The 21,417-nt window shown below is 37.6% G+C and overlaps 1 pseudogene across 1 annotated transcript; it reads right to left on the bottom strand.

Moving 5' to 3' along the window:
* Positions 1-4,889: 4,889 nt before the first annotated feature.
* Positions 4,890-7,879, bottom strand: LOC307108098 (ras-related protein Rab-21-like; annotated as a pseudogene). Its single transcript has 2 exons — positions 7,861-7,879; positions 4,890-5,440 (listed from the first exon to the last, which is right to left on the bottom strand). The product of its transcript is annotated as a ras-related protein Rab-21-like (transcript).
* Between the last annotated feature and the right edge of the window lie 13,538 nt (positions 7,880-21,417).

The raw sequence follows: 21,417 nt of genomic DNA, 5'->3' as shown, positions 1-21,417 counted from the left end.
CTTGATATGATTTCAGTTTTCTTGAACTTGTAGAGACTTAGCTTGTGTCCTAACATGTGATCTACTAGTATATTTGAAAATATCCCATATGCACTTGAGAAGAATGTATATTCCATAGTTTTCGGGTGAAATGATCTGAAGATGTCAATTAGTTCCATCTGATCATTTAGGATCATTTAGTGAGTCATTTAGGATTGTTGTTTTCTAGTTGATCTTTTGTATAGAAGATATATCCAATGATTTCAATGGGGTATTAAAGTCCCCTACTATGATTGTATTGTTGTCTATCTCTCCCTTGATATCTTTCAGAAGTTTTTAATGTATTTGGATGCTCTTGTATTGGGTGCATATATGTTTACCAAAGTTATATCCTCTTGTTGTATCAATGTCTTTGTTATTATGAAGTGACCTTCATTACCTCTTGTTATGGCCTTCATTTTGAGGGTTATTTTGTCAGATATAAGTATTGATACCCCAGCTTTATTTTCACTTCCATTTGCCTGGAGAATTTTTTTCCCCATCCCTTCACTTTCTGTCTGTGTGAGTCCTTTGTTATGAGTGGGTCTCTTGTAGATAGCATATATATATGGGTCATGTTTTCTTATCCATTCGGCTACCCTATGTCTTTTGATTGGAACAATTAATCCATTTACCTTTAAGATTATTATTGAGTAGAGGCCCCGTGCATGAAATTCGTGCATGAAGGGGTGTGTCCCTCAGCCCAGCCTGCACCCTCTCCAATCTGGGATCCCTTGAGGGATTTCTGACTGCCCGTTTAGGCCCTAACCCACCTCTAAACGGGCAAGTGGATAACCCTCTCACAATTCAGGACTGCTGGCTCCCAACTGCTCTCCTGCCTGCCTTCCTGATTGCCCTTAACCGCTTCTGCCTGCCAGCCTGATCACCCCCTAACCACTCCCCTGCCAGCCTGATTGATGCCTAACTGCTCCCCTGCCAGCCCAATTGCCCCTAACTGCCCTCCCCTGCAGGCATGGTCACCCCTAACTGCCCTCCCCTGCAGGCTTGATCACCCACAACTGCCCTCGCTTGCAGGCCTGGTCCTTCCCAACTGCCCTCCCCTGCTGGCCATCTTGTGGTGGCCATATTGTGTCCACATGGGGGCAGCCATCTTGTGTGTTGGAGTGACAGTCGGTTTGCATATTACTCTTTTATTAGATAGGATAGAGGCCTGGTGCACGGGTGGGGGCCAGCTGGTTTGCCCTGAAGGGTGTCCCTGATCAGGGTGGGGGTTCCCTTGGGGCAATGTGCAGCCTGGGTGAGGGGCTTGTGGTGGTTTGCAGGCCAGCCACGCCCCCTGGCGACCCAAGCAGAGGCCCTGGTATCTGGGATTTATTTATCTTCTATAATTAAAACTTTGTAGCCTTGAGTGGAGGCCAGGGGTGGCCAGGAAGCTTGGCTTCCTCCATAGCCGGGAGCAACCCAAGCCTCCTGCTCTCTCCAGCTCCATGACCACCACAATTTTTGTTGAGATTTATTTGTCTTCTATAATTGAAACTTTGTAGCCTTGAGTGGAGGCCAGGGCCGGCCAGAGCATGCGGGAAGCTTGGCTTCCTCCATTGCCAGGGAAACCCAAGCCTCCTGCTTCTCCGTGGCCACAGCCATCTTGGTTGGGTTAATTTGCATACTTACTCCTGATTGGCTGGTGGGCATGGCTTATGGACATAGTGGAGGTATGGTCAATTTGCATGTTTCTCTTTTATTAGTGTAGATAGATACCTGTTTGTTGCCATTTTTATTCTTTATGCCTGTGTTCCTTCCTCCCTGTTTATTCTTCTTTTTACAATAGTTCCTTTAGTATTGCTGGTTTGGTGCCAATAAACTCCCTTAGCCTTTTTTTTTTTTTGTCTGTGAAGCTCCTGATATCTCTTTCAATTTTGAATGATAGCCTTGCTGGATAGCATATTTTTGGATTCAGTCTCTTGCTTTTCATCACTTTGTGTACTTCACTCCATTCCCTTCTTGCCTGATGTGTTTCTGTTGAGAAATCATTTGATAGTGTAATGGGAGATCCCTTGTAGGTAACTTTCTGTCGCTCTCCTGAAGCCTTTAAGATTCTTTCTTTGTCTTTTACATTTACCAATTTAATTATGATATATCTTGATGTAGTTCTCTTTGGATTCATCTTGATTGGGAATCTATGTGCTTCTTGGACTTGTGGGGTTTTTTTCTTCCCAAAGTCAGGGAAGTTTTATGTCATTATTTCTTCAAACAGGTTTACTATTCATTGTTCAGTTTCCTCTCCTTTTGGCACCCCTATTATGTGGGTTTTGTTTCATTTTGTGTTGCCCTAAAGCTCCCTTAAACTCTCCTCCTGCTTTTTAATTTTATTTTTATCTAGTTGCTTCTCTGATTGGGTGATTTTTCCACCTTGTCTTCTAACTCACTGATTCAGTCCTCAGCTTCCTCTACTCTAGTGTTGAAACCTTCCTTTGTGTTCTTCATTGCAGCTAAGTCATTCTTCAGTTCCTCTTGGTTCTTACTCATGTTGGTGTATTTCTCATTCAGCTCCTTATAATTTTCATTGAGTTGCATGTATTCATCATCAAGACATTGAGCACCCTTATAATTATTACTCTGAATTATGTCTATGAAAAATTAATTTCCTCCATTTCATTTAGTGCATTTTCTTGTGATTCTTACTTTTCTTTCCTTTGTCTCCCATTTTTCCTGTCCCATTGCATTTGTTTCTATTCATTAGATCAAATTGCTATGTCATCCAGATTTTTGGGGGTGGTCCTATGTAGTAGGTGCTTTGTGGGACCCAGTGTTGCAGTCTTTCAGATCTCCTGAGCTGGGTGTTCTAGAAAAGCTCCCTGCTTTAGTTATTTGCGTTCTCCTGATGTAGTTAGGTCTTGAATGTTATTGTCCCATCCATGGATGGAGTCTCTTTACAGGTTGTCTGAGTATGTGACTCACCCCCGACTTCATGCAAGCTGTTGTAGATGTGCTCAGGGGCTCAGCACTCATGGGATGTGTTGCCTGAGTCTCACTGGCTTGCAACTTACTTTGAAGTCCTGTAGCCTGCTGCCAGAGTGGTGCACAACTCTTTGACTCACTGCGGGGTCCCTGTGAGGACTCACTGTGGGGTCCTGGAGCCTGTGGCTGGGCTGGGGTGCACTATGCAACTCTTAGCGCGACTCTGGCCAGTGTGGCATGCATTCTGGGACTCATTGCAGGGGTTCTGGAGTCAGCAGCTGGGGTGGCGGGGGTCCTGATGATTGCAGTTGAGGTAGCACAACTCTGGTGGGGTAGGGTGCTCTCTGAGGCTCACTGAGCAGCCTGGAGTAGTGTCCTAGGCTAGTCTGGATGGTGCTGAGGCTGCGCTTCTAGTCATGGCTGCTCTCCCCTTCAAGATGTTCAAGATGGCATGATTTCTGTGCCAGAGGCATGCAGCCCAGAGAGTGCCCATTGTGGTAGCAGGGGCTCCCTGTCCAGAAGAGCCTGATTCCGGCAAGATCTAACTGTCCCTCCCTCACACACACATACCCACCAGGAACATCCCCTCTCACTCCCTTACACACGCACACTCTCTCCCTCACTCCAGTCCTGCTGGCTACCACATTTTAGCCCTTCAACAAATTATTTTTTATTTTAGAATCTGATGAGAGGCTAATTTGCAAAGTATTCAAGAATATAATTTTATAATAAATCTTTCCAGTGTTCGCTGTAACTGCATTACATGTTTCCCTTCACAGAAATTCGGAATAGCTCTTACAAAATTAAGCAAAGCATTCTGTGTTCATCTCTGGCGAGCACTGAACGAATACAACTCACAACTTCCTAAACGGAAACATGTCTCTCCTCACAAAGGATCTAAAAGTGCTGCCTCCAGAGCATAAACCACACGGATATGCTGTATGGTGAGTGGTTACTATCCGGGACCTCTCCTCTCTTCTCACACTCGTGAACCCGTCTCATATGAAGCCCAAGAGAAAACTAAAGACATTGAAGAAGTGAAACTCAGCATGCTCCACTCAAATATTTCTAAGATAACCATTCTAAAGCCAAATTGGCAGATGCCATCTCTTTTATACACACACATACACAAATGAAACAACACACACCAAACGGCAAATGTTGCAGTTCAATCATCAGATGGATTTTCAGAGGCCAAACATATGACAACAGCAATAGTTCAAGTAAATCATATGTGAAAATTTAAACATGCCACTTTTAAGTTATGACGTAAGTGAAAGGAGCTATGATCTTTGTGTGTCAGTTAGAAAGATTAGGCATTATCTCCAAATGCTAATCACTTTACAGTCATCAATGAGACTAATGTATATAATTTTGCACCTTGCACGTGTAAAAGCAGATAAAATATTGAATATGTAATTTATAATGTATTTTACCAGCTCAGCATATAGGATGCATATAGATTATATCAAAGTAGTAGACGGAGGCCTGTGCAAAGCCTGCAAAAATAGTATTTCGGGTTTCTGCTAATTAAAAAACAGAAACAAAATCAGTTTGCTCTTTGGAAGTGGTGCTATTCAAACTGCCGTGGTGCTATTCAAAGGGCTGCAAAATGTATACCATTCCAACAACATGTACTGATTAAATAAAGATTTGATATAAAGAATATAAATGAAGCCTTTAAGTAGTTGTTTTCTACATGCATATCATCCCTTATTAAAGAAAATAATATGTGCAAAAGCCATTGGTAATTGCTTTGTCAACAGTTGTAGAAAATGCCAAATCTCTGCTAACAAACTCCACTAAGTTGAGCACTAAAGGTCTCTGCAGTTTTGTACACATAATTTAAAATATTGTTAATGTTTCCATTGGTAATGTGACTTGGAATATGACAATCTTCATGTGGAGGGCAATGATCCACAGTTTGTGTTTAATTTCTTAGGTGTGAACAGTTATCCAGAAGAACAGCACCCTCCATCATCACTAATCTGTACCCCTCTCCTGGCAGCTCCGGGTTGACTCGAGCACTGCCCTTTGCCCTCTCATCCGCCTGTGCTGTCTCTATCATCCTTTTACAAAGGTCAAGAAAGGGTTCCTCAGTTCTTTCGTTCTGTTTGGCTGATGCGTGATAATGTTTTGCTCCCACAGATTCCGCATATGATTCTGCTTCCTAACTGCAAACATGTCTCTCCTTTTCCAAGTCTGTTGTATGATCAACTCTACATACACAGATTTCATTTCCCAGCACTTTCTGTAGTTCTTTGCCCATGTATTTTTACCTTCTGAAAAGAATCTTTGTCTGTTATATCATAAGCTAAAGTAGTTTCGTTTCAATCTCTGTAGGAAATTTGATCCAATGTATGGAATCTCTCTTGACCTGCTGTATCCCATCTAGCAAGGTTTACTCTTTTCCCACCAATATTTAACCTCTTTGTTAAGCATGATGCCTGCAAAGTGGTGATGTGTTTGTCCTTGAACTCACCGGTGAAGTCTTCCCCACGCTCTGAGCTCCCTGCAGCCCTCGTAGTGCCTTCACAGTGGCAGCCTGCCCAGGCCCCTTCGCACTGGCCCCCTGACCCAACCCCCCTAACCTAACCCTGGGTGCCCTCTCCACTGTCTCCTGGGGTGGGGTCTGGAAGGGCCCAGGGAAGTCTGAGAATGAAGGTCCCTAGCAACCACATCAGGCAACAGACAAAAGGTGAACTCTTCTAGGTTTTTTATCATTTCAATTACAGTTGATGTACGATATCATATTAGTTTGCTGTTTGAATCAGGTCACTAGAAAAATTTTGGAAGATAACCTAATTGCATTTTATCAAAGTTATTGACACTAGAAATTAAGTAATTTGTTCTCACTGCTCTTGCTACAGTTTTATTATTAAACACTGGAGATAGTCTAACCAGATAATCAATACTACAATTAATTATTTCTAGAAATACTGACTTAACATGAATTAGCCTGAAACCATATTCATTGACTTTGGCATATCACTTCAAAACCTAAATAACTTAATTTAAAACACTAGATAGCATGTCAAAGAATTCAGTTACTTAGAGTTATAAACTGGAACCTAGTTGATCTTTGAGGTCTTCTCAGATAAATGTATTGTTAAAAATGTGATATCTCATTGATACTTTAATACTATGCTTGAGTTGTTACAATGAATTATCTGAGTTGTTTATATGGGCTGAACAAGTAATACAAACTCATATTGTATGTGGTTTAAGCCTGGAAAGATAATACTATTTAGGCTATTTGACCTGTAAAAGACTGTTTCTAATTTGTAAATTATGGACAGTAATATTATTTACCTCTTAAGTTTTTATGAAGGGTTAAAGTAATATTTATAAATTGTTTTTATACCATTTCAATTTTAAAAGACCTAAGTCCATACTTAGTGATCATTCTTATGGGCATAATTCTTGATTAACATTCTTTTTAAAAAAATTATCTTTATTGTTGAAAGCATTACAGATGTCCCCCCCCCCCCCAATTAACCCTCTCCACCTTGCACCTCCTTCCCCCAGGCCTACCACACTATTGTCTGTGCCCATGGGTTATGCATATATGTTCTTTGGTTAATCTCTTCCACTCCTCCACTCCCCTTCCCTCTGAGATTCATCAGTATGTCCCATGATTCTGTGTCTCTAGATCTGTTTTATTCCTCAGCTTATTTTGTTCATTATATACTACATATAAGTGAGATCATGTGATACCTGTCTTTCTCTGACTGGCTTATTTTGCTTAGCATAATACTCTCCAGGTTCCTCCATGCTGTCTCAAAGGGTAAGAGATCCTTCTTTTTTTACTGCTGCATAGTAATCCATTGTGTAAATGTACCACATCTTTTAATCCACTCATCTACTGATGGGTACTTAATACCTCAAAATGTTCAAAAATTCTATGTAAGGTATAAAAAATATATGAGCTATATGTGTTAAAATATTCTGAGCTTCCTTAGTACTTACACCCTAGGGGTGGGGGCACAGGCAGCAGCTTTACTAGTGCTATTAAGAGAATATGGAGCCCGGCTGGTGTGGCTCAGTGATTAAGCATCAACCTATCAACCAGGAGGTCACAGTTCGATTCCCAGTCAGGGCATATGCCCCCGCTGCAGGCTTGATCCCCAATAAAGGGCATGCAGGAGGCAGCCAATAGATAATTTTCTCATCACTGGTGTTTCTTTCTCTCTGTCCCTCTCCTTTTCTCTCTGAACAGAAGGTGAGTTCGGAGTTTGGTGGTGAGACAAAGATTATGGATAGGTAAACAAGGGCGAAGTTTTTAAAGAACTTGTAATTCATATGGTTATTATCAATGTTTAGGGCAGAAATAAGCTTTTGTATGATATAAACAAACTTCTTAGGTGATTATTTTTAAATAGAATATCGGATGATGAGTTCCAATGGTTTGGATAGTGAGTGTTTGTGGTATAAAGAAGTATAATTTGAAAAAAGAGAGACCAGTTAGGAAGCTGTATATACAAAAGGTGACAGAAAGCTAAGTTAGGAAATTAGGGCATGGGAAGGAGAAGATGAAAGCAACTCAGGAGATGAACAGAAAGCACAATTGATAGCACTTAATGGTTCATTGGAATTTTAGATGGGACTAGGGGAGCAGCTAATGATTGTATGTTGTAAAAACAAAATAATTTCATTCATTAGGGTAAAGACTATAATTTGGACAAAATGAGCATCAGATCAGTTTTGATTATAATAAAATTGTCAAGGAAAATGATCTGACTTTGGGTGGTGGGCACATAATACAATATACAGATCATGTATCATAAAAATACAATATACAGATCATGTATCATAAAAATGTACATAGAAACCTATATGATCCTATATGTCACCCCAATAAATTTAATTTTAAAAAATTTCAAAGACAAAATTGTGCAACAGAGATGCAAACTTGTGACCTACCTCTATAACTATTCAACATGATGTGGAATGCATTTTATTACATATGTAAGATTAGTGTGTCTTTTGCTGATTTCCCCCACTCTTTATTTCATCCATATATTTCACATATAGCATGTTTTGAACTATTATGACTCATTACAAATCAAAACCCAATACTCTTTTTTTCTCTTCTAAAGTTTTTTTTTTTTATTTCATTTAGTGAGAGTAATCTTCCTTATCATTGGATGAAAATACTGCCCTTTTACTTTTTTGTCTTTATTCTCAAATACTACCACAATACCAGCATCTCAAAGTTGCTAATAAATGAAAATGTCTGGTCTTTTGTGTTAATCATTATCTAGTGCTTGACTCTGGGTTAAATCTTCTCCCCTCCTCTAGTGTTCTGATTTCTACTCTTCCCTGGTCCAATTGTAACTCATTTGCTGGATGTAGTTCTATCTTCTTATAGGAATTAAGCCAGAGGATAGTGGAGAGGTAGGGAGGGACAGAACAATTCTAACTTGGTTGATGATACACTAAGTGTTTCTTCCAAGGTTTCCTGTTGTAATTATCTCTCCTGAGTTCTAATGCTATTGGTAAAGGCCTTGAATGACAATTTTATAAATATCTTCCAAACTCTCTTCTTTCTCTTGAGGATCACATCCCTTCTAGACAGTAATCTTAGACAGGACAAGAGATGACCACATTCATCTCTCCCTTGTTGCCATGTCTTGCCCATGGTAAACTTCCCCACTGTCTCAGCAATCACCAGGATCTCAGGCTGTTACCAAAACAGCATGACTCTCTCAGCCCCCTGCCCTCAAGCATTTAATCAACCGGGCCCTTTTACCTAGCTGTTTCCATGGAGGTCAGATTCCAGAGGTGCACATTAGCCCTCTCAGGCATGAGTCAGGCACCAACCTTTCTCCATAGTAGAGGAAGGATATTTCATAACTTTTCAAGCAATTTCTTGAAACTTCTCTCAGAAAGTTGTGTGTTCTATTGCCCACCATGTATCCTCTACTGTGGGTAAGAATCCAGGGTAACAGTCCTCCAAATAGAACTCTAGATTATTTTCTTATTTCTCCAATTTTCTAAAATGATTTACAATAGCTAAGATCTGGAAACAGCCCAAGTGCCCATCAGTAGATGAGTGGATAAAAAAAGCTGTGGTACATTTATACTATGGAATACTATGCAGCAGTGAAAAGTAGAATATCTTACTCTTTGAGACAGCATGGAAGGACCTGGAAAGTATCATGCTAAGTGAATAAGTCAGTCAGAGAAAAACAAGTATCACATGATCTCACTCATATGTGGAAGCTAAGTAACAAAATAAACCAAAGAACAGAGTGGATCCAGAGACACGGAAGCATGGAACAGAGTGCGGAATCTTGGAGGGAATGTTGGGGAGGGTGGGTGGTGGGTGGGAGGTAATCAATCAAAGACCTTATATGCATACATTCATAACCCATGGACACAGACAATAGAGGGGCAGGGAGGGCTGGAGGGAGTCAAAGAGGGAAAAAAGGTGACATATATAATATTTTCAACAATAAAGAATTATTAAAAATACATAAATAAGTAAGTAAATAAATAACTAAATAAAATACTTGACATCTTTGAAGAATTCCAAAGACAAGAAACAGTATTTTCTAATGATTCCATTATACATTCTGTATGTATATATGTATGTGTATACATTCTATCTGTATGCATATACATCATATATATGGTGTGTCTTACACACACTTACATTGGTATTTTGTATGTAAGGTAAGAATTGTCTCATTCTAACATTATTTAACATTGTTATGTCTTTTATTGTCAATCCCTTATAGAAAAACATCCACACTACTACATGCATGAATTAGGAGCTGCAGCTACAAAGCCCATTAAAACATGATTAATTTCTGTCCTTGAAGTCTGAAAGAGAGGTACATGAAAAAGAGCTATACATGCTGTAAAGGAGAGATGAACAATGCATGGTGGAAGCAGAGAGGAAGAAATAGGAAGTTTTTAAATGAAGGTAGTTAGGAGAAATTTCAGAAGCTAGAGGCAAAGACCATTTGGAAGCTAGAGCTACAAAACCTGTAAGAACATGATTAATTTCTGTCCTTGATGTCAGGAAAATAGGTATATGAGAAAGAGCTATAATGCTATAAAAGAATACACTGTGTTATGGGAGTGGAGATGAAGAAAGAGCGAATTTTTAAAAGAAAGTAGTTAGATAAAATTTAAAGGTAAAATAAAATTTGAGTGGAACCTTACAGAATTTATATGATTTAATTAGTGCATTTCATCTCCTCCATAATTGGAAAGATGATTTCTACCTGCCATTATTAATTACTCATTTCTGATTAGAACCAAGTTACTAAAATTAATCCAGATAAATACATAGGAGTGTTTTAAGAGAACAACCTTTGTGTCTACTTATCTTCAACTATTCTTTTTAGGATATAAGAAAAGTGTAATTTTGGTAGATGAAAAAAAAAAAAGCCCCATTGTTAATTAATCTAAAATGAAACAAGTCATTACATAATATTTTCTCAATATTTCCTTCAGTTGCCCTAGCTGAATAGAGCATCAGACTTGGGAGTGAAGGGTCCTGGGTTTGATTCTGGTTAAGGGCACATGCCCAGTAGGAGCTCAATCCCCAGTAGTGGGGAGGGAAGAGGTTTCTATCTTCTCTCCCTCTCTCTTCCTCTCTGAAATCAATAAAATTATATTTTTAAAAAATTAAAAAAATATTTCCCTCATTTTATTTAATTACCATTTACCATTACATAAACTATATATGGAACTACTAAAATGGTTGTGGTATTTCCTGATTTTTTTAAAGTGCTGACATTGAATAATAGTACTTTATGTAAACCTCATATGCCAAAAAATTTTTTTCTCTTATTAAAAAGAGATAACTTTTAACATGGATTAAAAACAGCTATAATCTCATCTGGCATTTAGAGGAAGTACAAAATGGATGCTGACTGGGTTAGTGGATAAAGAATGAATGAATGAATGAATGAATGAATGAGTCATGCTCCATAAGACTTAATTAATATAATTAATATGAGCGTGATGTTTTGTGTGTAAATTATATTTTATGTAGCTATAATACAGTCAAAGAAATATATACATACCCCTATTTACCCATGTGAGATTGACTATGTATCTGACATCTGTTTCCTTTTCTTCCTCTGATTTTTTTATATGGCTAAGTCTTCATCAGTATGCTTGCTGTTGCTAAGATATGTACTTTTCTGTATTTTTATTGCTTTTTCTCTCATATATATGTGCATAATATGTGTGTGGTTGAGGAATGAAGGAGAGTAACTAATGTCTCTTTGTCTCCCTCTGACCACCCCCCCATCAGTCTGTCTCTCTCTCTCTCTCTCTCTCTCTGTGTGTGTGTGTGTGTGTGTGTGTGTGTGTGTGTCTGTCTGTCTCTCTCTCTCTCCCTATCATAGGTGTAACACTGGCCTTGAATACAATTGTTTTTTATTTTTTACCTCTTTGAAGTATGTACTGAGTAAATATTTAAAGGAAGGGTTGAGGAGGGAGGTAGAAGAGGGTAAAGGGGGTAAAAATGGTGATGGAGGGAGACTGACCTTGGTGGTAAACACACAACACAATATACAGATGATGTATTGCAGATTACATACCTGAAACAGATATAATTTTATTAGTTAATGTCACTACAATAAATTCAATTAAAAATAATAAATGAAACGTTTTGCACAAAAATAAAGATTATCCATTTGAAAGCCATCGAATTATCAGCCTGCTCAAGTCAGCAATGTTTGGGTCCAACCCGTTGGAACAGAACACTGTGAAGCCGTGTTGCACACCCTGCTGAAATGAGAGATTATGTCAGTAATTAGTAAATTACCACCAGGCATGAAGAAGTCATTCTAATTTACTAACTGCAAAGAAAAAAATTAGAAAACTCACAAAACGTTTTATTGATAGGATTGATGATTTTAAAATGAGACTGCTTGGAGAGTGCTTCAGAAGGCATTGTGTGTGTATGGATACATGCACATTTGTTCTGATATTACAGTCATTACAGGTAAGTTTCATTTTGTTGTTAATCACTGCTGAAACGGAAAGCTGGCTTACTTTGTTTTAACAGAAATCAATCAGATAAAACTCTTCTTTTATCAATATGCAGAGAACAGTTTTGCTCACAGGATAGAAAACAAATCAGCACAGAAGAGGAGCTAGCCCTACTGCAATAAAACAAAAATGGTATGTGCTAACACAGACATAGGTGAAAAATAAAATTAATGGACATGAGGAAGCAAGAAATGTCAATGTCAGCTCTCACTGCAGTGGTTAAAGGTTACCCAGTTTATAGGAAATCTATGATTGAGTCTCATTTCTTGGAAGAATTTTGTTATACCCAAAGGGAGAGTTAAAGGATTACTGCTATTATCACAATCAAAACACCAGGAATGAAAACCCCACTGGGAAAACAAATGTTTTAATAATCTACATTAGTAACACTAAAGTAAAATGTCATGAATAACCAAGCTATTTCAACTTTTAAATCCCACACTTGGGCTGGAATTCTAAATCAGACAATGAAAAGATCCCTAGAGCCATGTGCTATTAAAACCAAATTCATTTCCAGAAAGTGCTCTGCTGTAGTTTTACTATTCAAAAAACACTGTGGAATAAGTTTAACAGTATTGACATGGGGTTTATGGTTTCTGCTCTCTCTTACATGTTCTGTATGGATAGTAGGCTATGAATATGACTACACTGACTGATTTCCCCACAGATTTGTAAAATCCTAACAAAGCTATTGTTAAATTAATAGTTGGTTGCATTAACACAGGCATGTTATGTGCCAATGCCAATTATAAAACAAAGAATAGATTCTTTTAATTTCCTAAGAGTAGCAAAATGAATGACTATAAAAATCAAATGGAGGAAGCCAATAAGTGTTTTTTTGGAAGATTTAGAAAGCTGAAATGAAAGAATGAAGTGAAATATTTGTCAACAATTTCTTGAAGGTCAGGTTTAACAGCAGTCAACTAATGCCTTTCAAAAAACCTGCTCTAGAGGATCAGAAATTTAAGAAATAAAGTTGGTATTGTCTTGAACAGTGACTTTTACTATCCTCAACAAAGCATATCCAAATGCTATTTCAACAGAGAACATCAAAGTTAATCAACTGCTTTTGCAACCCCTTATTGCAAAACAGTGAATCACTACCTTTTGCATGAAAGAAAAAGCAAATGGAGTGAAGACAAGGGATCCCACCCAAGTAATTAGATTAGGTTGGCATAGACCAGCCAGCAGCTGACTGCAGTATTTTGAAAACACTGTTTTGGTTACTGAAACTATAAAAATGAGCTGCAGTTTGAAATGTGCAATCTTTAACCAGGTCATTTCAAGAGTAAAAATACTGAAACTTAAGAACAAAAAAATATGTATCCCTCTGCTGGGTTTGATATTGTTAAGCATTCTCAACATTTGAATGAAGCAGCAAAATAAGTAGTCACCTAAATCTATTTTTGGCTCCTTTTCCAATAAGTGGACACAGTTGAAAGTGAAATAGGTAATAAATTATAAATTCAAATGCCCCTTTCCACGTAACAGGCACATAGAGAAGGAGTTGAATTACTATTCAATTCTGGAATAAGTCTAAGCATATATCTGGAATAAGTTGTTCCACCCAGATTTCTGTAAAGATATGAGTAACTGTACAATAGTAACAGGCTTTAACTATTGCTGCCAAGAAATTTACACAGTCACCTGACAGATTCTGGAAAAATGGCAGCTTAAGGTGCATCTGCTAAATTGCCATAAACATTTCAAATTATCAATAGCAAGAAAAATGTTATCAAAGAAATATAAAAAATTGATTGAGTATAGACAAATGCTTCTCAAATGATGCTTGATAAATCTCTTCTCAGATGAATTCCTTTCCAGCTTCAATAAGTAAACTGGCAGATGGGGTTTTTGTTGCAGTACAATCAGGAATAACACCTGCAAATTAAATCAAACTCCGATTATCAGGTCAGCTAATGGTCTGACAGGTGCAGGCATCAACCATCACCTATAAAAATTAAGACCTACCCATACTCACACAGTTTGAGCATATTTATTTAATATGTACCTGGAGCCAACACTCATTAGTTTAACATTTTAACTTAAGTCTTTTATAAGAACCTTCTTTCCTGGAAATTTGTAGACAGCATTTCATAAAAAGTACAGATGTGATTAACTTAACTATATAAAAAGGATAAAACAGATTTAGAAACTTATGGAAATAATGTAGGAGGGGATATAAATAGCATATCAGTGTTTACTATCAACTATCAATACTAATATGTATTCTTTTTAATAACACAGATTTTCCTAAACGAAGCATATATGAAATATTTAACCCTAACCTCTATTGTTAACGTTAGCCTTTGCTAACTAAACTGGAACTGACCTGTCAATCTCAACTAATCAGACTACATTGGAGATAATGAAGAAAAAAGTTAAATGCTCTGTAAAACAGCAAATTGATATCCTTAGATCTGTTTCTTTCAGAGCATTTTAATTCCTTCTACAAAAGATTACTTCCTTGGTTTCTAAATACATAATGAATAAAAGGGGGAGATTTTCTTTTATAATAATTTTCTCTGGCAGTAGCTAAAAGGAGGGAAGATTCATTCAATATCTATGAAAAAAATTAAAATGCAAACCAATAACAAGACAAATAGTAGCCTTTTGTAGTCCTCTTATATGTTGGCGAAGACCTACCTTAGGTTTTGTTAATAGTGTTATTGCAGAAGAGTATATCAGATGTAAAGAATAAAAATGTATTAAGTGATACATTTATTTATATTTTATAATACACTTCTATTAAGAACATATGCATAAAGGGCCACAAAAGCAAGAATTAAACCACAACTGATGTATTACAGACCTTGGAGGAACTATTATTGAGGAATTGGCATAATATATTACCAAATCTTCAAGAATAATAAAATTCAAACTCCCCTGAATGGAAATAGGATATAAGGGTAGGAAAGAATACTGATCAGTGAGACCAATTCTGTCTCCTTAAATTGTATCTCACCTGCGGGAGGTTCTAAGTTACAAAAAACTCTTCCTTTTGTTCCTCTTAGTTAAGCTGATAAAATCTGGAACTTTCAGTCTTCCCAAATACAAAGAACTACTCAAAAGTAAACATTGTAACTAAAAACAAAATACTCCAGTTTACAAAATAGATCCCCATGTTTCCATAAGTTAAGTTTCCATAAGGTCCTCAGAGTTTGAGGATTCTATGCCAACCCAATTACTGTCAGTGTGGTTATCTTTGGTCCCCAAAGTGCTTGCATAACCTTTTAGTTACTTGGATGCTTTTACTTTCAAGCTCCTGCCTAGTCTCCACATTCGAAATTAGCATTTCAGCAATTCCTCAGCAAAATTTGTCCACCAAACATCTTTATTCTCTAAAGTCACTATCAAGGGAATAAGAGACTCATTCTTTGTTTTGATTCTCTCTTAGTTTGGATTGTATGTGCATACTTCACACCTGGGTATTCTTCAAGAGATGGGCCCCGTGAATAATTTCACTTTCTCCTGGGACCTCAAATTCAATAAATTTTTTAAAAACTAGCTCTTCTCTGAGTTCAAGTCCAATTAAAAAACAAAAACAGATAATACAACTGGCAGCTAAAGATTCGTTGCCTCCTCATGTGTAAATAAGAAATCATAATGCAAATAGTCAGGGAAGCATGCTCGACAGCCAGAGGCAGGAGTTGAGGGAAACTTTGAAGAAGGTGGACATACCACTAGGTCATAAAGAATGAGTTGTAGAGGCCTTCCAATAGCTGGCATTAGAGGACAGTCTAAGCAGAAATATTGGAAATATACTTTTTTTTTCATTGAGCAACCCCAAAATCATTTTATAGCAACATTCATTTAGAAAATGGAGATGTTTCATGTAGCTGGGACATGGACAATTAAGAGACTAATGGAAAATCAAGTTGTGGTAAGATTACAATGGCTCTTTTATATCATACTCAGTAATGTGGACTTTATGCTTTGGGCAATGTGTGAAATATAAAGGTGTTTTAGATTTTATGTGTGTTTAATTTTTGTTTTTTAAATATTGTTAGCAATTGTATTTTAATTATTGTATTTTTTAAATTTCGTATTCAATTTTGTGTTATAGAAAGATAACTTTAGGGACTGTAATGTATTGGTATGATGAAGTACTTATGGTTAGTTAAGGGATAATAGCTGTAATTCACATTATTGTGGACTGAATCAAAGAGGTAATGAAAGAAAGGAAAAAGAAAATGTATATGATATTCAGAATGTATTATGTAAGTAAACAAGAGTATATATAAAGTTTTTGAGCAATTTATATATTTTGATAATATTTTTACATTAAAGGAAGCTTTTTATTCTATAGAAATTTTATACTTATTGTCCAAACTGTGTGATGAATGAGGTATAAATATGTTACATTTCTAATAAATTTTATGAGAACCCATTATACATTTGGGGCATTCAAAATACAGAATTATACATGAACCCTCGCACATTAACATATTTCATATACACACATTGCAAAAATTGGAAATCTAGGGAAAGATAGAGGTAAAACTAAAATAAAAAATTAGCTAAGTATAAATATAAAATCTTCCTTAAATAAGTAATCTTGAAGTATATAAAATTATATATGTAGAAAATGCTTATAATTAGTGTATAGTATTATGTTCTGGCATGATATGAATTCAGGTATGTTCAAATTAACTAATGATAAAACAGGCAGCCTTAGAATTCCTGTGCAGAATAAGAAAAGAGATATGCATGCTATTTACATTTTCCACTGCAAGCAGATTTCTAACAATATGTTCTGCCTCACTCATTTTATAGTCTATCCTCAAACTGGCTTCATCATGGTGAGCCAATCTTCCATCTTAGATGCTCTACTCATGCTTCAAATACTGAATGAATGAATAAGACATGGGGTCTGTTCTTCAGGACCTTACCAAATGATGCATGAGGCCAGCGTGGGGCAGGGATGGTGGGATGAGGCACAAAACCAGTCCCATGTCCAGACTTACAAACAAACGCTGAAAGTGATATGAACTTTCAATATTTTGTAGATTGTTGCATTGATCATAATGTTTAGTGATAAGCGTTGGGGTGGGTGGAGAGGGTCAATGTGGGAAAAAAAGGAGACATCTGTAATACTTTCAACAATAAAGATACATTTAAAAAATGTTTGGTGACTGGCATTTATAATTGAAATAGTGGCAGCAAGCAGATGTGTACGGTTTGGAATTTTGGCTCTGCAAGTTGAACCAATTTCAGGCTTTCATGTGTTAGAGTTTGTCACGAGGTTCTGTTAGAAGATGCCATAAACTTGGTCAGGTCAAAGAAGAATGAGAGATATGTTGCACATCTAAAAGCAGCTTTCTTTAATGATGACAGTCTACAGAATTGGTTATGATTACAAATATCCAGGGAAGATGAATGATTCAGTAAATCCAAATAGTCCACATTACTTGAAAATATTCAGAATGTATAATTCCTATACTGTGTGTTCCTTGAGGCAAGAGCCATGTCTTTTTAACCTTTTTGTGATCTAACACATGCATATAGAAGACCCTTCTTGAAGAAAAGATACAGGACCATTAATATCTAAAAATATGAACATACCATTTATTTCATACATCCTGACTAGTTTCAGTGTATTAATGTAATATTATTGTTATAAATATATAAACGTTGTGCAATCTATGGTCAGAATATATTAACTAGATACTGGAGGTGTTTTTTTCTTTAGTCCTGGTACTTATCATCCCATGGCAAAGTTCAGTAAAGGTTACTTGTTTATTTAGTTAGGCTTAACTTTGATTAGGTTCTTAAGATCAGAAATAGAGTTATCTATGCCAAGTGAAGTATGCAAAACATACAGCATTTCTTCCCATTTGAGATTTCTGTGTCCTTGTTAAAAATGTTGATGTACAGTTTCTACAAGTCCTCTGTGGCATCTGGGTAGGAAATATAGAAGTTAGAAGTAAGTGTTCAAGTAATAATTAGTATCCAAGTGTAATTTCTATGGCTTCAAGAGTCTCTATACACCGGTTTTATTGCTCATCTCCCCTTGATTTTCTTAGTTTCCATCTAATTTTCCCCTTTTACTGTCAGTTCACACATAGAATTTATGTTAAAAATGTGATCACTTGAAGAAGTTCAGGGAGATGCTGGCTTTTGTGCATAAAATACAGCAAATGATTGGTCCCTGCAGTTTCTGCAAAGAAGTCGTGTAGCAGTGCTGCTCACAACAAGAATTCAGCAGCTCTCAGTAATGTCCCTTTGTTGTTTATTGAATATTTCATTATGTATGAGGATATGCTCTAACTTTGCTTACCAGACTGCTTCCTTTTGCTAAATTTCACAATCTTAAAGGTCTTGGGAGTTGGAAACAACTGAACGCCCTGTTGAGATTTGTGATTGTCACCCGTCTGGTTAGAGTTACTCATAGATTTTTTAAGAGTATCAGCTAGGCATGGCTATCACTGTCAGTTAGGATGGGCATCAAGCACTTTCTGCACCTAGATCACTGTGCCAGGTGGTACTTCGGGAACAATAATGCACTTCAAAGTGCCAAACATTTGTTCTGTGCCATTTTAACTTAGGACTGGGAGAAGCATACAATAAAGTAGAAGTTCCTATGAGAATAAAACTCCTAGAAGCAGCTTTCTAGCCCAGGGCTCTCTTATTTACATACTAGAGGCCTGGTTCATGAAATTCATGCACTCAGCAGGGGAGGGAGGGGGCGTCCCTCAGCCTGACCTGCACCCTCTCACTGTCTGGGAGCCCTCAGGGGATGTCTGACTGATGGCTTAGGCCTGCTCCATGCAGTTGGACATCCTTAGCGCTGCCACGGAGGTGGGAGAGGCTCCTGCCACTGCTGCTCCACTCTCCAGCTGTGAGCCCAGCTTCTGGCTGAGCAGCGCTCCCCCTGTGGGAGCCTACTGACCACCAGGGGGCAGCTCCTGCGTTGAGCATTTGCCCCCTGGTGGTCAGTGCACATCATAGCGACTGGTTGTTCCACCTTTAGGTCAATTTGCATATTAGCCTTTTATTATATATAGGATAAGGACAAATCAGTTCCTCTATTTAGAAATGCCTATTGTCTAATATACATTTATCCATAGAGACCATTAGTTTGTTTACTAAGATGTAGATCCCCTTCTGCTACTATACCCAAAGATTTTTATTGAAGTGCTATTTGATTGTTTAATAAGAGGATCCTTTTGGAGCAACATGAGCTTAATTTACATCACAATAACAAGGGGTCTATGATAGATTATTCAGCAACTAAGTGATAAATGGTTACTAAATAATACATAATGGATAAGTGTTATTTGTCCTTTAAAACTTCAATTATATCTTATAACCACCTGTGTTTTGCAGGATATACAGAATCTCTGAACATGTTCAAAAGACAAAAGTAGATCTCATGGGGTCAAGACTTGATTTCTCACCTGGCAATGGCAGTTCTCAATCCTGCCACTCTAATTCATATAAATTACCTTAATTCCCTACATTCTCTAGTTTATTCTACAAACTCAGTTGTGTTGTTCAATCTGTATCCTCACTATTATGTTAACAGCCCCTTGAGGTATGTCATCTCTTGTCTTCTTGGGTTTCCTTTCCTAGTTCTGTTATGTTTTTAAAATATCCTACATATCCTTCAAAAATCCCATATTAAATCCCATCTTTTCAATGAAGGCTTCTCAATTCCCAATTCAATGGTACTTTTTTTCTTTCAGATCTATTCATTCCTTTTGTAATACTTTTGAAGTGACTTATAAACATTGTGAAATGGAGAATAATTATTTTTTAAGAATTTAAAAACCAGCCTGACCAGTGTGGCTCGGTGGTTGAACATTGACCCATAAACCAAGAGGTCATCAGTTTGATTCCCAGTCAGGGCACATGCCTCGATTGTGGGCTCAATCCCCAGTAGGGGGCATGCAGGAAGCAGCTGATCAATGATTCTTTCTCATCATTGATGTTTCTCTTTCTCTCACTCACCCTTCCTATCTGAAATCAATAAAAATATATTTTTAAAAAGTAAAGTAGATGAAATGTAGAGGGAGTGAGAAAGGTTTCTGTGAAGGTAGAAGATCAAGTCTTCTTTATCCTCTCTTAAACTCTAAATCATCTGCATCTTACAAGAAAATAGCTTTGGCCCCAGAAGGTCAGTGTCCTAGACCTAGAATATGTTAGACCTCAGAGCTTCCAGGAATCTAATAGGGCCAGCAAGTGCAGACAGCGCAGACATTTTTTCCCTTTCCACTATAAATAAACATGCAACAGTTATAGCACCAGAATCTTCGAAAGGAACAAATCATTGATTAAACACAGGTAAACTGTCCTTGGGGTACCAGATCTCTTGGCATACTGGAGTGGATAAGAAGCTCAACAAGTTTGCTGTTTTCTCCTCCATGGCTATAGAGTTGAGAGAAGGTATGAAGATTAGACAGGAGAGAGTCCTCCTTCATACATCTGCCTGAAGAACAAAGTCAGCCATAGATCCTTGTCTAGTGTGTCTTCTAGCTCCACAAAACACAATATAAGTCGCCCAACATCAGGACTTAATTTCCAAAGCTCAAGCTAACTAAAATAAAATGTATTTATAAAATAAACAAACACAAGTCCATGTTTTTCTCTAGATTCCAATGGGATCTTGGGGAAGTCACAATTAATACTATGTCTATGCTCTCTGCCTTGGATTAGAATCAGTTGAGATTGACAAAGGAGTGCTCATGTGAGTGGGCTTCTTAGGGTACCTCTGGAATAAGCACTTCCCAAGGCCTCCGTGGGAGAATGATGTATAGTAGAAAGCTTTATTTTCATGGAATTATACCCCTCGTTTCCAAAATCCCATGTCCCTTAGTCCAGTCATGAAAGAAGTGTAGCTGGGGTTTCAGTAGAGCTAAAATCAAAGTCAGTGTCCAGAGTTTCTCTCCCATGTTTGAGCTGGGTCCAGTTCAGCATTGGTCTAGCTTAACCTGCATTTTTCCACTGCAATCCATTACTCCACTGCTCTTGGGGTCCACATGGCCAAGGGCCATAGGGATGAATGCAAGAGAGTAGGAGCAAAAGAGCCCCATAAGCCAACAGCCCAGCGCAACAAGAGAGTGAATGTCTTTGTTTCTGGGATTATGTATTCCCAAATTTTTGCTGCCCTTGCAATGGCCATGCCCATTCTGGCCAATCATCTCTGTCCCTAGGTGTGATTGACAGGCAAGAACCTTCTCTAGTCACCCTAACTTTACTGAGCATGCATCTGTCTTTCCTTTGTTGGATCTCTCCCCCAGTGTTTTACAGGAAACATGCCCATAACCTCTGGCCTTCTCTATTCTCCTTTCTTGTTATTAACAACTAGTTCATTACAATGGTATTAAACGTATCATTTATTTTACTAAAAACATAGATACTCCAGGATAAAGTTTAGATGTGCAGTAAAAATAGGCCTGCACCCCAAATTAGATAAACTTTCTCACACACCTATGTCAATGATTAGGCTCTGCACGAGAG

Source organism: Cnephaeus nilssonii, assembly GCF_951640355.1.
Source record: "Cnephaeus nilssonii genome assembly, chromosome: 12".
Taxonomy (NCBI): Eukaryota; Metazoa; Chordata; class Mammalia; order Chiroptera; family Vespertilionidae; genus Cnephaeus; species Cnephaeus nilssonii.
Note: the sequence above shows the minus strand (reverse complement) of the source record. Positions and strands in the feature narration are given on the sequence as shown.